Source organism: Felis catus, chromosome B2 (genome assembly GCF_018350175.1).
Source record: "Felis catus isolate Fca126 chromosome B2, F.catus_Fca126_mat1.0, whole genome shotgun sequence".
Taxonomy (NCBI): Eukaryota; Metazoa; Chordata; class Mammalia; order Carnivora; family Felidae; genus Felis; species Felis catus.
In genome coordinates, this window is record NC_058372.1 from 114,794,904 (window position 1) to 114,810,434 (window position 15,531).

Here is a 15,531-nt window from a genome sequence, read left to right on the forward strand (position 1 = left end):
ATTCAGGAGCCTTAGGTATGCTGGTGGATGCTTACCACAGTATTCCTTGCCTAATGTGGAACTGCAGACTAAGAGATCTCTAATTCTTTCTCTAAGCATTCACTATCCTGTAAGTCTTTGTTTGAGACTACAGAGACACTTAAAATATTGTCCTAAAATTATTTACCTGTTGTCCATGCACTCCCCCACATAGATTGTTATAAATAGTCTTGAATTAGAAACAGTTACTATTAACAGGATTTTATAATGGCTCATATTTTCTTAAAATTTTTTAACGTTTATTCATTTTTGAGAGGCAGAGACAGAGTGTGAGTGGGGGAGGGGCAGAGAGAGAGGGAGACACAGAATCTGAAGCAGGCTCCAGGCTCTGAGCTGTCAGCACAGAGCCTGACGCGGGGCTTGAATCCACGAACCGTGATATCATGACCTGAGCCAAAGTCGGACCCTCAACCGACTGAGCCACCCAGGCACCCCTTTGGCTTATATTTTCTTGACAGTTTCCTACCACTTAATGTTTTGCAACATTTTCATGTTTCCCAATATCCCCAGCCACCCTCTGTCAATACACTTTCTTTCTTGCATGCTTTTGGAAAAAAATTAAGTTGGCAGATTTCAACGACAGAATTTCCTTTTATAAAGCATTACCTATGTTACTACTTCTTATATTATTAACTTTATGCAACTTTTGGAAACTATAACTTTATAATTTATGTCATATTACTTGCACATGCTGTGTAACAGAGTTGCTGAAGACACAACATAAAAAAGTATTATTTTTTTGAATAGAGAACAGAAAAAAGAAAAAAAATCAATGGTTATCAATTGGATAAAGGTCTGTAAAAACTGTAAAGATTCTTTATTTAAAAAATAAAAAGGCAGCTAAAAGAACACTTCTTAACTTCATCAATTCATTGTATAACATTTAGCATACTCAAACTTTTAAGATAGTTGCCACAGGCTTCCCTGGACCCCAAGGTAATTTTAAAAACACTAAAATCTCAGTAATTGGCTAGAAATTAATGAGGTTTAAAAACTGTAGAGCTATCACTAGATCAGCATCTTAGGCTCATGCCATTTCTCAAGTTGGAATAGTTAAGCATTGGTAGAACAGATGTCATTAAGGACTTTCTGGGGGCTCTAAATTGATCCATCAGAACATAGGGACCTTAATGTAACTTAGATCCCAATCTATATTGGGCCACTATATGTACTGTGGACACAAGGGTCTTTGATTATTTTGTTGACCAATATATCACAATGTGTTAAATGGTGCCTGGTACATTGTAGGTACTCAACAAATGAATTGAATAAATGAAAAACTATTGCCAGAATAATGTTTTTGATTGAGCATTAAAGGATGTGATCCAGTAAATAAGTAGGGTTCCACATAACATTTCACTGGGGAAAATAAATTTCTAGGACTAACATTCCTGCTATACATCATAGAAGGTATTGTACTTTCATTTAAAACATAATGGAACTGGAGGGTATTATGCTAAGTGAAATAAGTCAGGCAGAGAAAGACAGATATCATAAAACCTCACATTAAAGGCCTATTTGCCTGAGTTTCTTTTGTCTGACACACCACGTCTAGCTTTCAACAAAAAATTACAAGGTATATTAAAAGGAAAACAAACAGTACAGTGTGAAGAGACACAGCCAAACCAGATATGCAGAGATTTTGGAGTTTTCAGACTAGGAACTTAAAATATGATTAATATGCTAAGAGCTTCAGTGAAAGAAAATGGCAAAAAAGATGGGTAAGGTAAGCAGAGAGATGGAAACTTTTGGAAAGAATTAAAAGGATTTGCTAGGTATTGAAAACATAAAAACAGATATGAAGAATGACTTTGATGGGTTCATCAGAAGACTGGATATGGCTAAGGAAAGAATCAGTGAGCTTGAAGATATTCAAGATATATTAGTAGAAACTTCTCTAATTGAAAAGCAAAAGAAAAAGAGTGAAAAAAATGGAACATAATATCTAAGCACCATGAGACAACTACAAAAGGTGTAACACGTGCACCACGGAGATGCCAAAAGGAAAACAGAGATAGGAACAGGAACAGTATCTGAAGTAATAATGTCTGACAATTTTCCAAAATGGAGGAGGCTTAGAGAACAGCAAGCATGATAAATGCCAAAAAATCTACACCTAAGCATGTTATATTCAAACTGTAGAAAAATCAAAGAAAAAGAGAAAACCTGAAGGAGCCAGAAGGAAAAAAAAATCTTACCTCTAAAGGAAGAAGTATAAAAATTAGATCATATTTCTCTTCAGAAACCATTCAAGCAGAAGAGAGTAAGCAACACACTTAAAGTATTCAAAGAAAAAGACCATGAACCTAGTATTGTCTCCAGCAAAATTATCCTTAAAATTCAAGGGTGGCAGAATATGCCACCTCAAAATATACCACTTTGGCAAAGATTATTTTGAGGTAAAGGGACTTGAAAAACAGCAGATATATGAAGGGTATTCTAACCTCTCCTTTTCTTCCTGAAAACAGGTGATAAAACCCCCATGTGAAAGATGCCTTCCCTATACTAGGAGAAAAGAATCATCCTTCTATAGGGAGTTAAAGCCAAGAGAAATCTGTCCAAACAGACCTTGTTAAAATAATTCTTATCTTCCTTTAGCCTCTCCACATTCTTAGAGTAGCTACTCTTCCACAGTTGCCTCTCTTTGTTCAAACTGATATAAAAGTATTCAAGTTTTGCCATTTTGGGGGTCTTCATTCCTTTATGAGGGCTCCCCAGTCACATAAAACATATAAATCTGTATACATTTCTCTACTTAATCTGTCTAATGTCAGTGTAATAGGCCCAGACAATAAACCCTAAGAAATGACTTTTCTTACAAATTCTTTAATTTTTATTTTTTTGTGACTTCCATTCTACAAAATTTTTAAAAAGTAAGTTCTGTCAATTCTAGCCCTGCAGTTTCAATTGCTAGTTCCTCCTATATTATCCAATAATAATAATAATTCATATACTTATTGGAAATTTTTATTTTTCTAAGTTTGATTTCTTTGCCATTTACTTTCCAAGACTATAATTATTTTTTTTCTCAAAAGTGTTTTCACATTTGATGGCCCAGTGAGTTGTTTTGTTTATATTTTTGTATCACATTATACTCTTTGCTATATGGTGCTTATTAGATGCACAAATAATTTCCAAGATCTGCCTTATTCTAGACATTTTTAAGAAGTTTTTACTCTATCAGAGTTTTATTTGTTTATTTATTTACTTATTTATTTATTTGACATCCAAGTTAATTAGCATATACTGCAATAATGATTTCAGGAGTAGAATCCAGTGACTTATCCCCTATGTATAATACCCAGTGCTCATCCCAACAAGTGTGTTTTTTAATGCCCCTTGCCCATTTAGCTATCTCCCCACCCACAAACCCTCCAAAAACCCTTAGTTTTTTCTCTATATTTAAGAGTCTCTTATGTTGTGTCCCCCTCCCTGTTTTTATATTATTTTTGCTGCCCCTCCCCTATGTTCATCTGTTTTGTATCTTAAATTCCACATATGAGTAGTCATATATTTGTCTTTCTCTGACTGACTAATTTCACTTAGCATAATACCCTCTAGTTCCATCCATATTGTTGCAAATGGCAAGATTTCATTCTTTTTGATTGCTAAGTAGTATTCCATTGTATATACACACCACATCTTCTTTATCCATCCATCTGTTGATGGACATTTGGATTCTTATTCATACTTTGGCTATTGTTGATTGCACTGCTATAAACATTGGGGTGCATGTGTCCCTTTGAAACAGCATACCTGTATCCTTTGGATAAATACATAGTAGTGCAATTGCTGGGTAGTTCTCTTTTTAGTAGAACTAAAAGGTAGTTCTATTTTTAATCATTTGAGGAACCTCCATACTGTTTTCCACAGTGGTTGAACCAGTTTACATTCCCACCAGCAAAAGAGTTCCCCTTTCTCTGCATGATCGCCAACATCTGTTGTTGCTGCTTGACTTGTTAATTTTAGCCATTCTGACTCATGTGAAGTGGTATCTCACTATGGTTTTGATTTGTATTCACCCGATGATGAGTGATGTTGAGCATTTTTTCACGGGTCTATTAGCCATCTAGATGTCTTCTTTGGAAAAGTGTCTATTCATGCCTTTTGCCCATTTCTTCACTGGATTCTTTGTTTTGGGTGTTGAGTTTGATAAGTTCTTTAAAAATTTTGAATACTAACCCTTTATCTGATATGTCATTTGCAAATATCTTCTCTAATTCTGTCAGTTACTTTTAGTTTTGCTGATTGTTTCCTTCACTGTGCAGCTTTTTACCTTGATGAAGTTCCAATAGTTCATTTTTGCTTTGGTTTCCCCTGACTCCAGAGACATGTTGAGTAAGAAGTTGATGCTGCCAAGGTCAATGAGGTTTTTTCCTGCTTTCTCCTCTAGAATTTTGATGGCTTTTGTATTATGTTTATTTTGAGTTTATTTTTGTTTATGGTGTAAGAAAGTGGTCCAGGTTCAGTCTTCAACACATTGCTGTCCAGTTTTCCCAACACCATTTGCTGAAGCAACTGTCTTTTTTCCATTGGATATTTTTTTTGCTTTGTCACAGATTAATTGGCCACACATTTGTGGGTCCATTTCTGGACATTGATCTATGTGTCTGCTTTTGTGCCACTACCATACTGTCTTGATGATTATAGTTTTGCAATACATCCTGAAGTCCAGGATTATGATGCCTCCAGCTTTGGTTTCTGTTTCAGGATTGCTCTGGCTATTTGGGGTCTTTTTTGGTTCCATACAAAAATTTTAGGATTGTTTGTCCTAGCTCTGTGAAGAATGCTGGTGATATTTTGATAGGGATTGCACTAAACATGTAGATTGCTTTGGGTAGTATTGACATTTTAATAATATTTGTTCTTCCAATCCATGAGCATGGAATATTTTTCCATTTTTTGTGTGTGTCTTCAATTTCTTTCATAAGCTTTCTATAGTTTTTGGTATATAGATTTTTCACCTCTTTGGTTAGGTTTATTCCTAGGTATCTTACAGGTTTTGGTGCAATTGTAAATGGGATCGATTCCTTGATTTCTCTTTCTGCTGCTTCATTATTGGTTTATAGAAATGTAACTGAGGGGCGCCTGGGTGGTGCAGTCGGTTAAGCGTCCGACTTCAGCCAGGTCACGATCTCGCGGTCCGGGAGTTCGAGCCCCGCGTCAGGCTCTGGGCTGATGGCTCAGAGCCTGGAGCCTGTTTCCGATTCTGTGTCTCCCTCTCTCTCTGCCCCTGCCCCGTTCATGCTCTGTCTCTCTCTGTCCCAAAAATAAAAATTAAAAACGTTGAAAAAAAAAACCTTTAAAAAAAAAAAAAAAGAAAAGAAATGTAACTGAGTTCTGTGAATTGACTTTATACCCTGCAACTTTGCTAAATTCATGGATCAGTTCTAGCAGGTTTTGGGGTGAATCTTTTTGGTTTTCATATAGAGTATCATGTCATCTGTGAGGAGTGAAAATTTGACTTCTTGCTGATTTGGATGCCTGTTTACTCCTTTGTGATGTCTTATTGCTAATGTTAGGACTTCCAATAATACGGTGAATAACAGTGGCAAGAGTGGACATGCCAGTCATGTTCCTGACTTTAAGGGGAAAGCTCTGTTTTTCTCCATTGAAGATGATATTAGCAGTGGGTCTCTTGTATATGGCTTTTATGATCTTGAGGTATGATCCTTCTATCCCCACTTTATTGAGGGTTTTTATCAAGAAAGGATGCTATATCTCATCAAATGCTTTCTCTGAATCTAGTGAGAGGATCATGTGGTTCTTGTCCTTTATTAATATGATGTATCACAATGATTGATTTATGGATTTGAACTGCCCTGAATCCCAGGTATAAATCCCACTTCATCATGGTAAATAATTCTTTTAATGTATTGTTGGTTCTGGTTGGCTAGTATCTTGTTGAGAATTTTTGCATCCATGTTCATCAGGGAAATTGGTCTGTAGTTCTCCATTTTAGTGGGGACTTTGTCTGGTTTTGGAATCAAGGTAATGGTGGCCTCATAGAATGAGTTTGGAAGTTTTCCTTCAATTTCTATTTTTTGGGACAGCTTCAAAATAATAGGTGTTAACTCTTCTTTAAATGTTTTGTAGAATTCCCCTGGAAAGCCATCCAGCCCTGGACTTATTTTTTGGGAGATTTTTGATTGCTAATACAATTTATTTACTGGTTATGGGTCTGCTAAAATTTTCTATTTCTTCCTGTTTCAGATTTGATAGTTTATATGTTTCTAGGAAATTGTCCATTTCTTCCAGATTGCCCAATTTATCGGCATACAACTGTGCATAGTATTCTCTTATTATTGTTTGTATTTCTGTAGTGTTGGTTGTGAACTTCCCTCTTTCATTCTTGATTTTATTTTTGGGGGTCCTTTCCTTTTTCTTTCTATAAAAATTTTTAAAAATATTTATTCATTTTTGAGAGACAGAGGGAGACAGAGTGTGAGTGAGAGAGGGGCAGAGAGAGAGAGAGAGACAGAATCCAAAGCAGGCTCCAGGCTGTGAGCTGTCCACACAGAGCCTGGCATGGAGCTCAAACTCATAAACAGCAAGATCACAACCTGAGCTGAAGTCGGAAGCTTAACTGACTGAGCCACTCAGGCACCCCTTACTTTTTCTTTTTGATCAAACTGGCTAGGGGGGTATCAATTTTGTTAATTCTTTCAAATAAACAGCTCCTGGTTTCATTGATCTGTTCTACTGTTTTTTTGTTTTTGTTTTTCATTTCGACAGTATTGATTTCTGCTCTAATCTTTATTATTTCCCATCTTCTGCTGTTTTGGGGTTTTATTTATTGTTCTTTTCCAGCTTTTTAAGATGTATGGTTAGGTTATACATCTGAGACCTTTCTTCTTTCTTTAGGAAAGCCTGGATTGCTTTATACTTCCCCCTTATGACTGTCTTTGCTGCATCCCAGAGGTTTTGGGCTGTGGTATTATCATTTTCATTGGCTTCCATGTACCTTTTAATTTCCTCTTTAGCTTCTTGGTTAACCAATTCATTCTTCAGTAGGATGTTTTTGGTCTCAAGGTATTTTTTGTCTTTCCAAATTTTTTCTCGTGGTTGATTTTGAGTTTCATAGCATTGTGGCCTGAAAATATGTATGGGAGGATCTTGATCTTTTTGTACTTGTTTAGGGCTAATTTGTGTCCTAGTATGTGATCTATTCTGGAGAATGTTCCATGTGCATTCGAGACAAATGTGTATTCCATTGCTTTAAGATGAAATGTTCTGAATATATCTGTTAAGTCCATCTGGTCCAGTGTATCATTAAAAGCCATTGTTTCCTTGTTGATTTTCTGCATAGATGATCTGTCCATTGTTGTAAGTTCCCTACTTACATTGTTGAAGTTCCCTACTATTATGGTATTTTTGTCAATGAGTTTATTTCTGTCTGTGATTAATTGATTTATGTATTTGAGTTACTGTGGCATTACCCAATATGGATTGGGTGCATAAATGTTTACAATTGTTAGATCTTCTTGGTGGGAAGACCCCTTAATTATAATATGTCCTTCATCTCTTGTTACAGTCTTTATTTCAAAATCTAGATTGTCTGATATAAGTATGTCTACTCTAGCTTTCTTTTGGCAACCATTAGCATGAAAGATGGTTTGCCATCCCCTTACCTTCAATCTTTAGGTGTCTGTAGGTCTAACATGGGTCTCTTGTAAACAGCATATAGATGGATCTTGTTTTCTTATACATTCTGTTATCCCATGTCTTTTGATGTGAGAGTTTTGATGTGAGAGTCCACTGACATTTAGAATGAGTACCTAAAGGCATGAATTTATTGCTATTGTGTTACCTGTAGAGTTGGGAGTTTCTGGTAGTATTCTCTGGTCCTTTCTAGTCTTTGTTGCTTTTGGTCTTTTTTGTTTTGTTTCATCTTTTCTCCCCATCAGAGAGTCCCCTTTAAAATTTCTTGCAGGGATGGTTTAGTGGTTACAAACTCCTTTAGTTTTTGTTTGTCTGGGAGACTTGTTATCTCTCCTATTTTGAATGACAGCCTTGCTGGATAAATATGACTGCATATTTTCCCAATTCAGCACATTAAATATATCCTGCCATTCCTTTCTGGCCTGCTAGGATTCTGTGAATAGGTCTGCTATGAACCTAATTTGTCTTCCCTTATAGTTTAAGGAATCTTTTTCCCTTGATGTTTTCATAATTCTTTCTTTTGACTATTATGTGCCTTGTTGATGGAGAATTTGACTATTATATGCCTTGCTGATGGTCATTTTTTGTTGAATCTAATGGGGGTTCTCTGTGCTTCCTGGATTTTGATGTATGTGTCTTTTCCAAGGTTAGGAAAGTTTTCTGCTATGATTTGCTCATGTAAACCTACCCCCTTTTCTCTCTTCGTCTTCTAGGATTCCTATGATTCAGATGTTATTCATTTTTAATGAGTCACTGAGTTCTCTAATTCTTATATCGTGCTCTTTTGCCTTAATATGCCTGTTTTTATCTTCATTATTTTCCATAAGTTTATCTTCTGTATAGCTGATTTGCTGCTGTACTTCATCCACCCTTGCCGCCATGGCATTCATTTGAGATTGCATCTCAGTTATAGCATTTCTAATTTCATCCTAACTAGATTTTACTTCTTATATCTACACAGAAAGAGATTCTATGCTTTTTTCAACTCCAGCTAGTATTCTTATTATCACGATTCTAAATTCTGGTTCAAACATCTTGCTTCTATCTGTGTTGATTAAGTCCCTGGCCATCATTTCTTCTTGTTCTTTCTTCTGGGGTGAATTCCTTCATTGTGTCATTTTGGAGGAAGAAAAAGAATAAAATAAAAAATAAAATTTAAAAAATCAAAAACACCAAAAATATCAAGTAAAGGAAGCTAGATTTTCAGGTGTGTTTTGGTCTGGTTGTTGACAGAAGCTTGATCAAATAGAGAAAAAAGGGAAAGAAAAGGAAAAAAAAGGGAAAAAGTTAAGAAAACGTTTAAAATTTTAAAAAGATGTATACAATAAAGTAGAATAAAATGAAATGAAGTAAAATGGACTAAAAAATTACAAAAAATAAAAATATAGTAGAAAAAATTTTAAGAAAAATCTTTTTTATCAAAACAAAATAAAATTTTCTCTTTCTGTACTCAATAAAGAAAAAAATGAATACATGGATCAGTGAACAGAATGAAATCAGAATGAAATTACATCCAGTTTTCCCTAGAGGCACTAAGAAGTTCTTCCCCTATGAAGCACTTCATAATCCCTAAACTAAGCAGGCAGAGAGACTTGTGGTATTCTTCTAGGGCTTGGTTGGTGCAGCTGGATAGAGGTTGGTGTAATAGCTCCATTCTCCACTGGGTAATGCTGCTTAGCTCACTGGGGTGGATAGGTGTGGTGCTCCTATGTATGTATGCACATGCGTGGGAGAGGTGAAAATGGTGTCACCCAGCTTCCCAGTCTCTTGCATCAGAACTCTGCTCTCACCAACTGGCAATCAAACACCCCTCCTTTGTCTCTGGCTTCCATCCACTCCTTGCTTCTACATTGTCCATGACAAAGCCGTCAGACTGCCAAGTGACACCTCTCTTTTGAATTTTATCTCAGATGGGGCTATGTTTCCAAACTTAATTTCTTAGAGCCCTCTGGCTTGACCCCACTCCGACCCTCTGGGGGAGGATCTTGGGGAGAAATGGCCAGGTTTTGGTCTGCCCCCAGGAACATTTACATGACCATGCCACTACAGAGGCCCTTAGACTGCAGCCAGGTGCCAGCCAACCCTAGAAAAATTTCACATGATCGTGTAGTAGCAGTGGTTCAGGGACTATAGTAATTCACAACATGAATCTGGCCAGGCTTCACAACACCCTAGCAACCTTGTTCCAATACTAGCAAATGTGGCTGTAATCTTGGGTCTGCTGGGACCTTTGTGGGGAGGCTGCATGGCCTCTACTGAATGCCCTCCCGGTAGGGGAATCACCTCTCCCATGTGGCCCTCAGACCCCTTGGACCCCACTGTCTTCTCCTGGGAATTTGCCCTTTACACCAGAGCACTGCCAGGTATTGAGCTGTGGAGTTCCTGACTCTGCACTCCCCTGTTTATAGTCTTTATGGTATTGAAACCCTCTCCTTTCTCCCTTTCTTGTTCAGTTTCTTATGGGTGTTTCCCTTCTTTCTCTTTCTCTCCAGCTGCTTTTGAGGGGAGTATTTTTCCTGTACTCTCCCCTCTGTCTCCATCTTCTCTCTGGAAACCACAGCTCCCTAACCTCCACGGCTTCTCTTTCCCCTACTTCACCTCTCTGTGCCACATACCTGCTGAGTTCTGTGGCTCAAGTTATGTAGATTTTTGTGTTAGTCCTCAGATCAATTTTCTAGGTGTGCAAAATGGTTTGGTGCTGACCTAGCTGCATTTCAAGGACGAGAGAAGCAGCAAACTGCCATCCTTATTCTAGACTTTTAAATTAAAATTTTCTTCATAGTTCATCCATTTGGTTTCAGTTTCCTTTATGAATATTCTGTGAATTATATATTTTTTCCATTTACTTAGCTTCATTTCAATTTAAGAGCAACTATACTGTGAATTTCCATTTGGTTAGATAGTTCTTCCCCATTTCTACTGCTGTTTGTATTTATGAATAGAGAAAGTGCCTTTTGGGTTGCTGATCATGACCTTCACTGAGAAATCAAGGGTCATTTTAAATGAATATACTTAGGGGCACCTGGGTGGCTCAGTGGATTGAGCATCTGACTCTTGATTTCTATTCAGGTCATGATCCCAGGGTCGTGGGATCAAGGCCCATGTCAGGCTATGTGCTGAGTGTGAAGCCTGCTTAAGATTCTTTCTCTCCCTCTGCCCATCTCCCTTGCTCACACACACACTCTCTCTCTCTCTAAAATAAAAATAAATAGGGCTCAGTCAGTTAAGCATCCGACTTCAGCTCAGGTCATGCTCTTGCGGTTCGTGAGTTGGAGCCCCGTGTACCGCTCTGTGCTGACAGCTCAGAGCCTGAAGCCTGCTTTGGATTCTGTGTCTCCCTCTCTCTCTGCCACTTCCCAACTTGTGCTCTCTCTCTCTCTCAAAAATAAACATTAATAAAATAAAATAATAAAATGAATATACTTATATTTAATATGAGTTTATTTATGATACTTTTCTTTTTACATTTTTATTTAATGTATAAAAGTTAGGTGAAGTGAATAGCCATTTTCTTATATTGGATGATACATGTCAACCTGTGTTCTCCATTGATATTTGTGATGGTTATTTCTATGTATCAACTTGACTGGGCTACAGTACACAGTTACTTAATCAAACACTACTCTACACCTTTCTGTGAAGGTATTTTGCAGATGTGGGTAACATCTTAATCAGTTGACTTAGGATAAAGGATGTTATCCTCAATAAGGTAGGGGAGACTCACCTGATTAGCTGAAAGCTTTGAGAGCAAAAACTGGAGTTTTTCAGAGAAGAAAAAACACTGCCTCAAACTACAGCATCAACTTCTGCCTGATTTTCCAGCCTGCCAATCTGTCTTATGAATGCAGAACTTATAACTCCCATAATTACATAAGCCAAGTCCTTAAAATTAATTAATTGATTAATATGTAGTCTTGTATATATTAAACAATATTATTATATATGACATTATAAATACCTTCTGTTTCTCTGGAGAACCCTGACTAGTAAAATATTTATAGTTGGTAGTAAAAGAATAAATATACACAGTGAAAGCTGTACTTTCTTCTTCTTGCTGTTTGATATTTCTATTAGCAGTAAGATTACTTGCCTAAAGGAAGAAAATGAAATGGAAGCTGACTAGGGTATTCACTGGTTCTAAATATCATGTTAAGTCACAATATTTTCATAGGCACCTTAGGAAAAGCATCACTAACAAAAATTGAATTGTTATACAAATATAAATGGTATCAACTTTGGTGCCCTGAAGTGAATATTCATTCTCCTTAGATGTTAAATTCATAAGTATGTTATCATAATAAATCAAATCTGGATATGGTGAGCGAGAAAAATCTCTTGTTACCTAAATAGGAACTCTGTACTATGCAATAAACACATGCACTTGCACACACACAGACACACAGACACACACACACACACACACACACACACACAGAAACAAATGTTTAAGCTTCTTCATTAATTCATATGTTCAATTTGTTCAATGTTGAATATTTACTTTATCTCATCATTGAGAAGATAAAAATACATAAGATCTTGACTCTGATATGTTTATAAATTACTGAAGATTACATTTTATTAGAAATATTGTTTATAAATTTTACTTACTTTTTAGCAATATTAGCAACCAGTTCTTTCAGGATTAAACTAGCTCCAGGAAAAGCTCTGGGCTATGACTAGTTTAAGGAAGTAGTGAGGTTTATAAGCAAAATATATTGCTTCCCAACCCTTTTTCTCTCTCAAAGTTACCACGAAGGTAAAAAGAAGAAAGACAGAGGGAAAAAAAGAATAAGATCCCATGAATCTAAAAGGTATCTACAATCCTTACAGTGAATGAAAACAGAATTCAGATGGAAGAATAGTCAAAGTTTTGGCAGAATAGAACAAGGAAAGGTCACATGCCTAAGGAGCCACAGTCCAATGAAAAGTTGTTCTTTATCGCCCCATGGGATCTCAAAAAGACTCATAAATTGGAAGTGTAAGTCCTCTCTGACCAGTGAGTAAGAAGCTAGAGGGCAAAGGGGGTTATCTGGATGTTTGAAGAGTGGTTAACCCATTCTCCAACTCTATGTTGGGGAAGGCGGCCACCACTTCCACCACTCTGTGCTGTTAACAGTAAATACAGAGACCCAGAATCTGGAAGCCAGGCATTGGTGAGCAGGGAAGAAACACAGGTTAAAAGCAAAGAAGGTAAGTCAAAACCTGTAGGGAATAGTGAAACCCTCAGCAAGTTTCCCATCAGCTACAATAGTTTCAGAATCCCTGGAAGGTATCAGAAAGATGCTTCTCAGGTGAAACTGTACAAGTCCTAGAGGAAAGGCTCACAAGAGGCTGAATTTGGGGTATGCTCCGATGAAAAAGCTGAAAAAATGAAACCTAAAATTCATAAACAAAAAAACTTGTATGTAGTGCTTCACTTGTAAATTTAAAAAAAAAAGTGTCTCACATGTAAATGTGAACAAATGGCGAATAATCACCAGGCATTCAAGGAAAACAGTCAATGAGAATGACAGAGCCAAACTTTCTTTTAAAAAGCCTGAAAGAGGCAGATAAAATGTAAGGAACACAGAAAACTTTCAGGAATTGTAAAATATTCTCAGATAAGATACTGCATTCTTAAAACAAGAACACAGTAACATTTAAAAAATGATGTGAGAAATAACTCTTGGAAATTAAAAATATGATAGCTGAAATTAAAAATTCATTAAAACAGTTGGAAATGCAGTTAAGGGATTTTCCCTAAAGGTAAACTGAAGACAAGAAAAATAGAGAAGAAAATAGTCCTAGATCAGTATGGGATCTTCAACATAAGATTAGATGTTACAGAAAGAGGAAAGGGAAAAAAAGTACTTGAAAGGAAACTGTCAAAGAAATTATCTCAGAAATGAAATATCTGCATTTCCAGACTAAAAACTGCCATGGTAATGAAAGAACAGACCTACCCAGATGGTTTTAAATGAAGTCCCAGGACAGCACTATTTTGGACTGTCTTCCTCCTCCAGGATTTACATGTTGAAACCCTACTCCAATACCACAATACCAATAGGTGCTGGTATTAAGATACGGAGCCTTTGGGAGGTTACTAGAATTTGATGAGGTCATGAGGGTGGAGCCCTCATGAATGGGATTAGTGTCCTTCCATCCTGTATAAAGTCATTGACCTGATAAAATAGGCAGTATCTTTAGTTATTTGGAAATTTAAATGCAAATACAAGAAAGCAAGGACAAAATATATAAGTAGTTACCTCCAAGTAGCAAAATGTGGGGAAAATTTGGGAATGGTCAAGGGCATAAAGTGTGCTAATCACACTAATAAGTCCTTTTACCACTATTTGACTTTTTGACTTTGATAAAAATTGAGATTATTTCTTAAAAATAAAATGAAAGAAAAAGGATGTCTCAGAATACTAAAAGATCAATGTATTTTTTTTTTGGTATTGAGTTATCACCTATTATACAATATTCAGACACTGCTTTTCTGATACCATCTTTCTGCTCATGTGATGTCAGCCCTCTCCTTATAAATGAGTTAATATATCATATATCTCAGCAAAACCTGTACCCTCACATTTTGGAAGGCATTGAGGTTTCTTTCTTAAAATGAAAGGCAGCTTTTCAACTCAGAATTTTCATTAGGGGAGGAATAATTATCAATCTACAAATCAAAACACAGCACAATTAACAAGTTTCAACTTGCAAGACTTCTGAGTTTTAGAAGCAACTCAAAAGAGCTGGCTCAATTTTTCATTTGTAAATATTATGCATTTGCCACACTAATATGAGTTTTATCTTCCTATGAAAGGCCAAACAGATCTTACTATTACTTATATAAGACTAGCAGTTAAAGGTCTTGGGTGGTTATTTGTATCTATTTTTCAAAGAGGCAGAAATTTTTACAAATCATGAAATGTATAGCGAGAATCGGAGGGGCTTCAGGCCTACAATGGGGATTATGACCAAGAGTTTCCAGGAACTAATATTTCATTTAAACACGCCCTGCTACTTGTTTACGATGCCTGAATCTTCACATCAATAACATATTAAAAACCTAGCACCAGGAATAAAATATGTTATATTGTTTCTTTTCTCTATTCACTATGTTCTCTTTTAGCAAATCAATATTTCAAAACTTCCTATAGTTCTCGATCTTTTTCATCTTGCTTTTATCCCTAAGGTTTCTCTAAAATTTTCTATCCCTGACACAGACCTATTCTTTTTCTTGTCACTTTAGAAAGGAAGGACTTGAGACAGGAGGGTATTCAAATGTGCCTGACACTCAAGGCCATTGAAAAGTAACTTAGCAAGCAATATACTGTTGTATTCAAGGCAAGTTTGAATCTTCAATATAAGAAAGAATAACGTAAAACAAGACCACAACTGATTTTAAAAAATAGTCTACATTTTATATTTAGAAGAAAAAATGTCTACAACAATTTTTAAAACTGGGCTTTTTGTGTTGGACAACCATCCTCTATTTCTAGGAAATATTCTGCAGTCAGTATACATGCAAAGCAGTCCCATACAGCATCTGTCCTGAAATTGCCTTACAAAAAGAACTAATGTTTAAAATAACCCCTAAGAAGTTAAAGATCCAAAATAATTTAAATCAAAATTCAATTTCAATACCATTAAATAATGGAAATTGGACCAAAAAACTTTGGAAAAGTCTTTATTTTAACCAAAGGCTTTCTTCTGGGACCTGGGTTAGCATGAAACAATATATAAGTCCATCTAAACAATTCTGTTAATAATGCCCTGCTCATCTGTCAATGTTTATATTTAGTAAATTGCATCACCAGCCAACCAGTAGATCCAGTCAGACTCCTGGGA

General features: G+C 36.2%; 1 protein-coding gene across 3 annotated transcripts in view; it reads right to left on the bottom strand.

Annotated features, from left to right (window-relative positions):
• Positions 1 to 15,531, bottom strand: part of THEMIS (thymocyte selection associated) — a 194,248-nt gene that overhangs the window by 90,040 nt on the left and 88,677 nt on the right. The gene's annotated exons all lie outside the window — the stretch shown is intronic.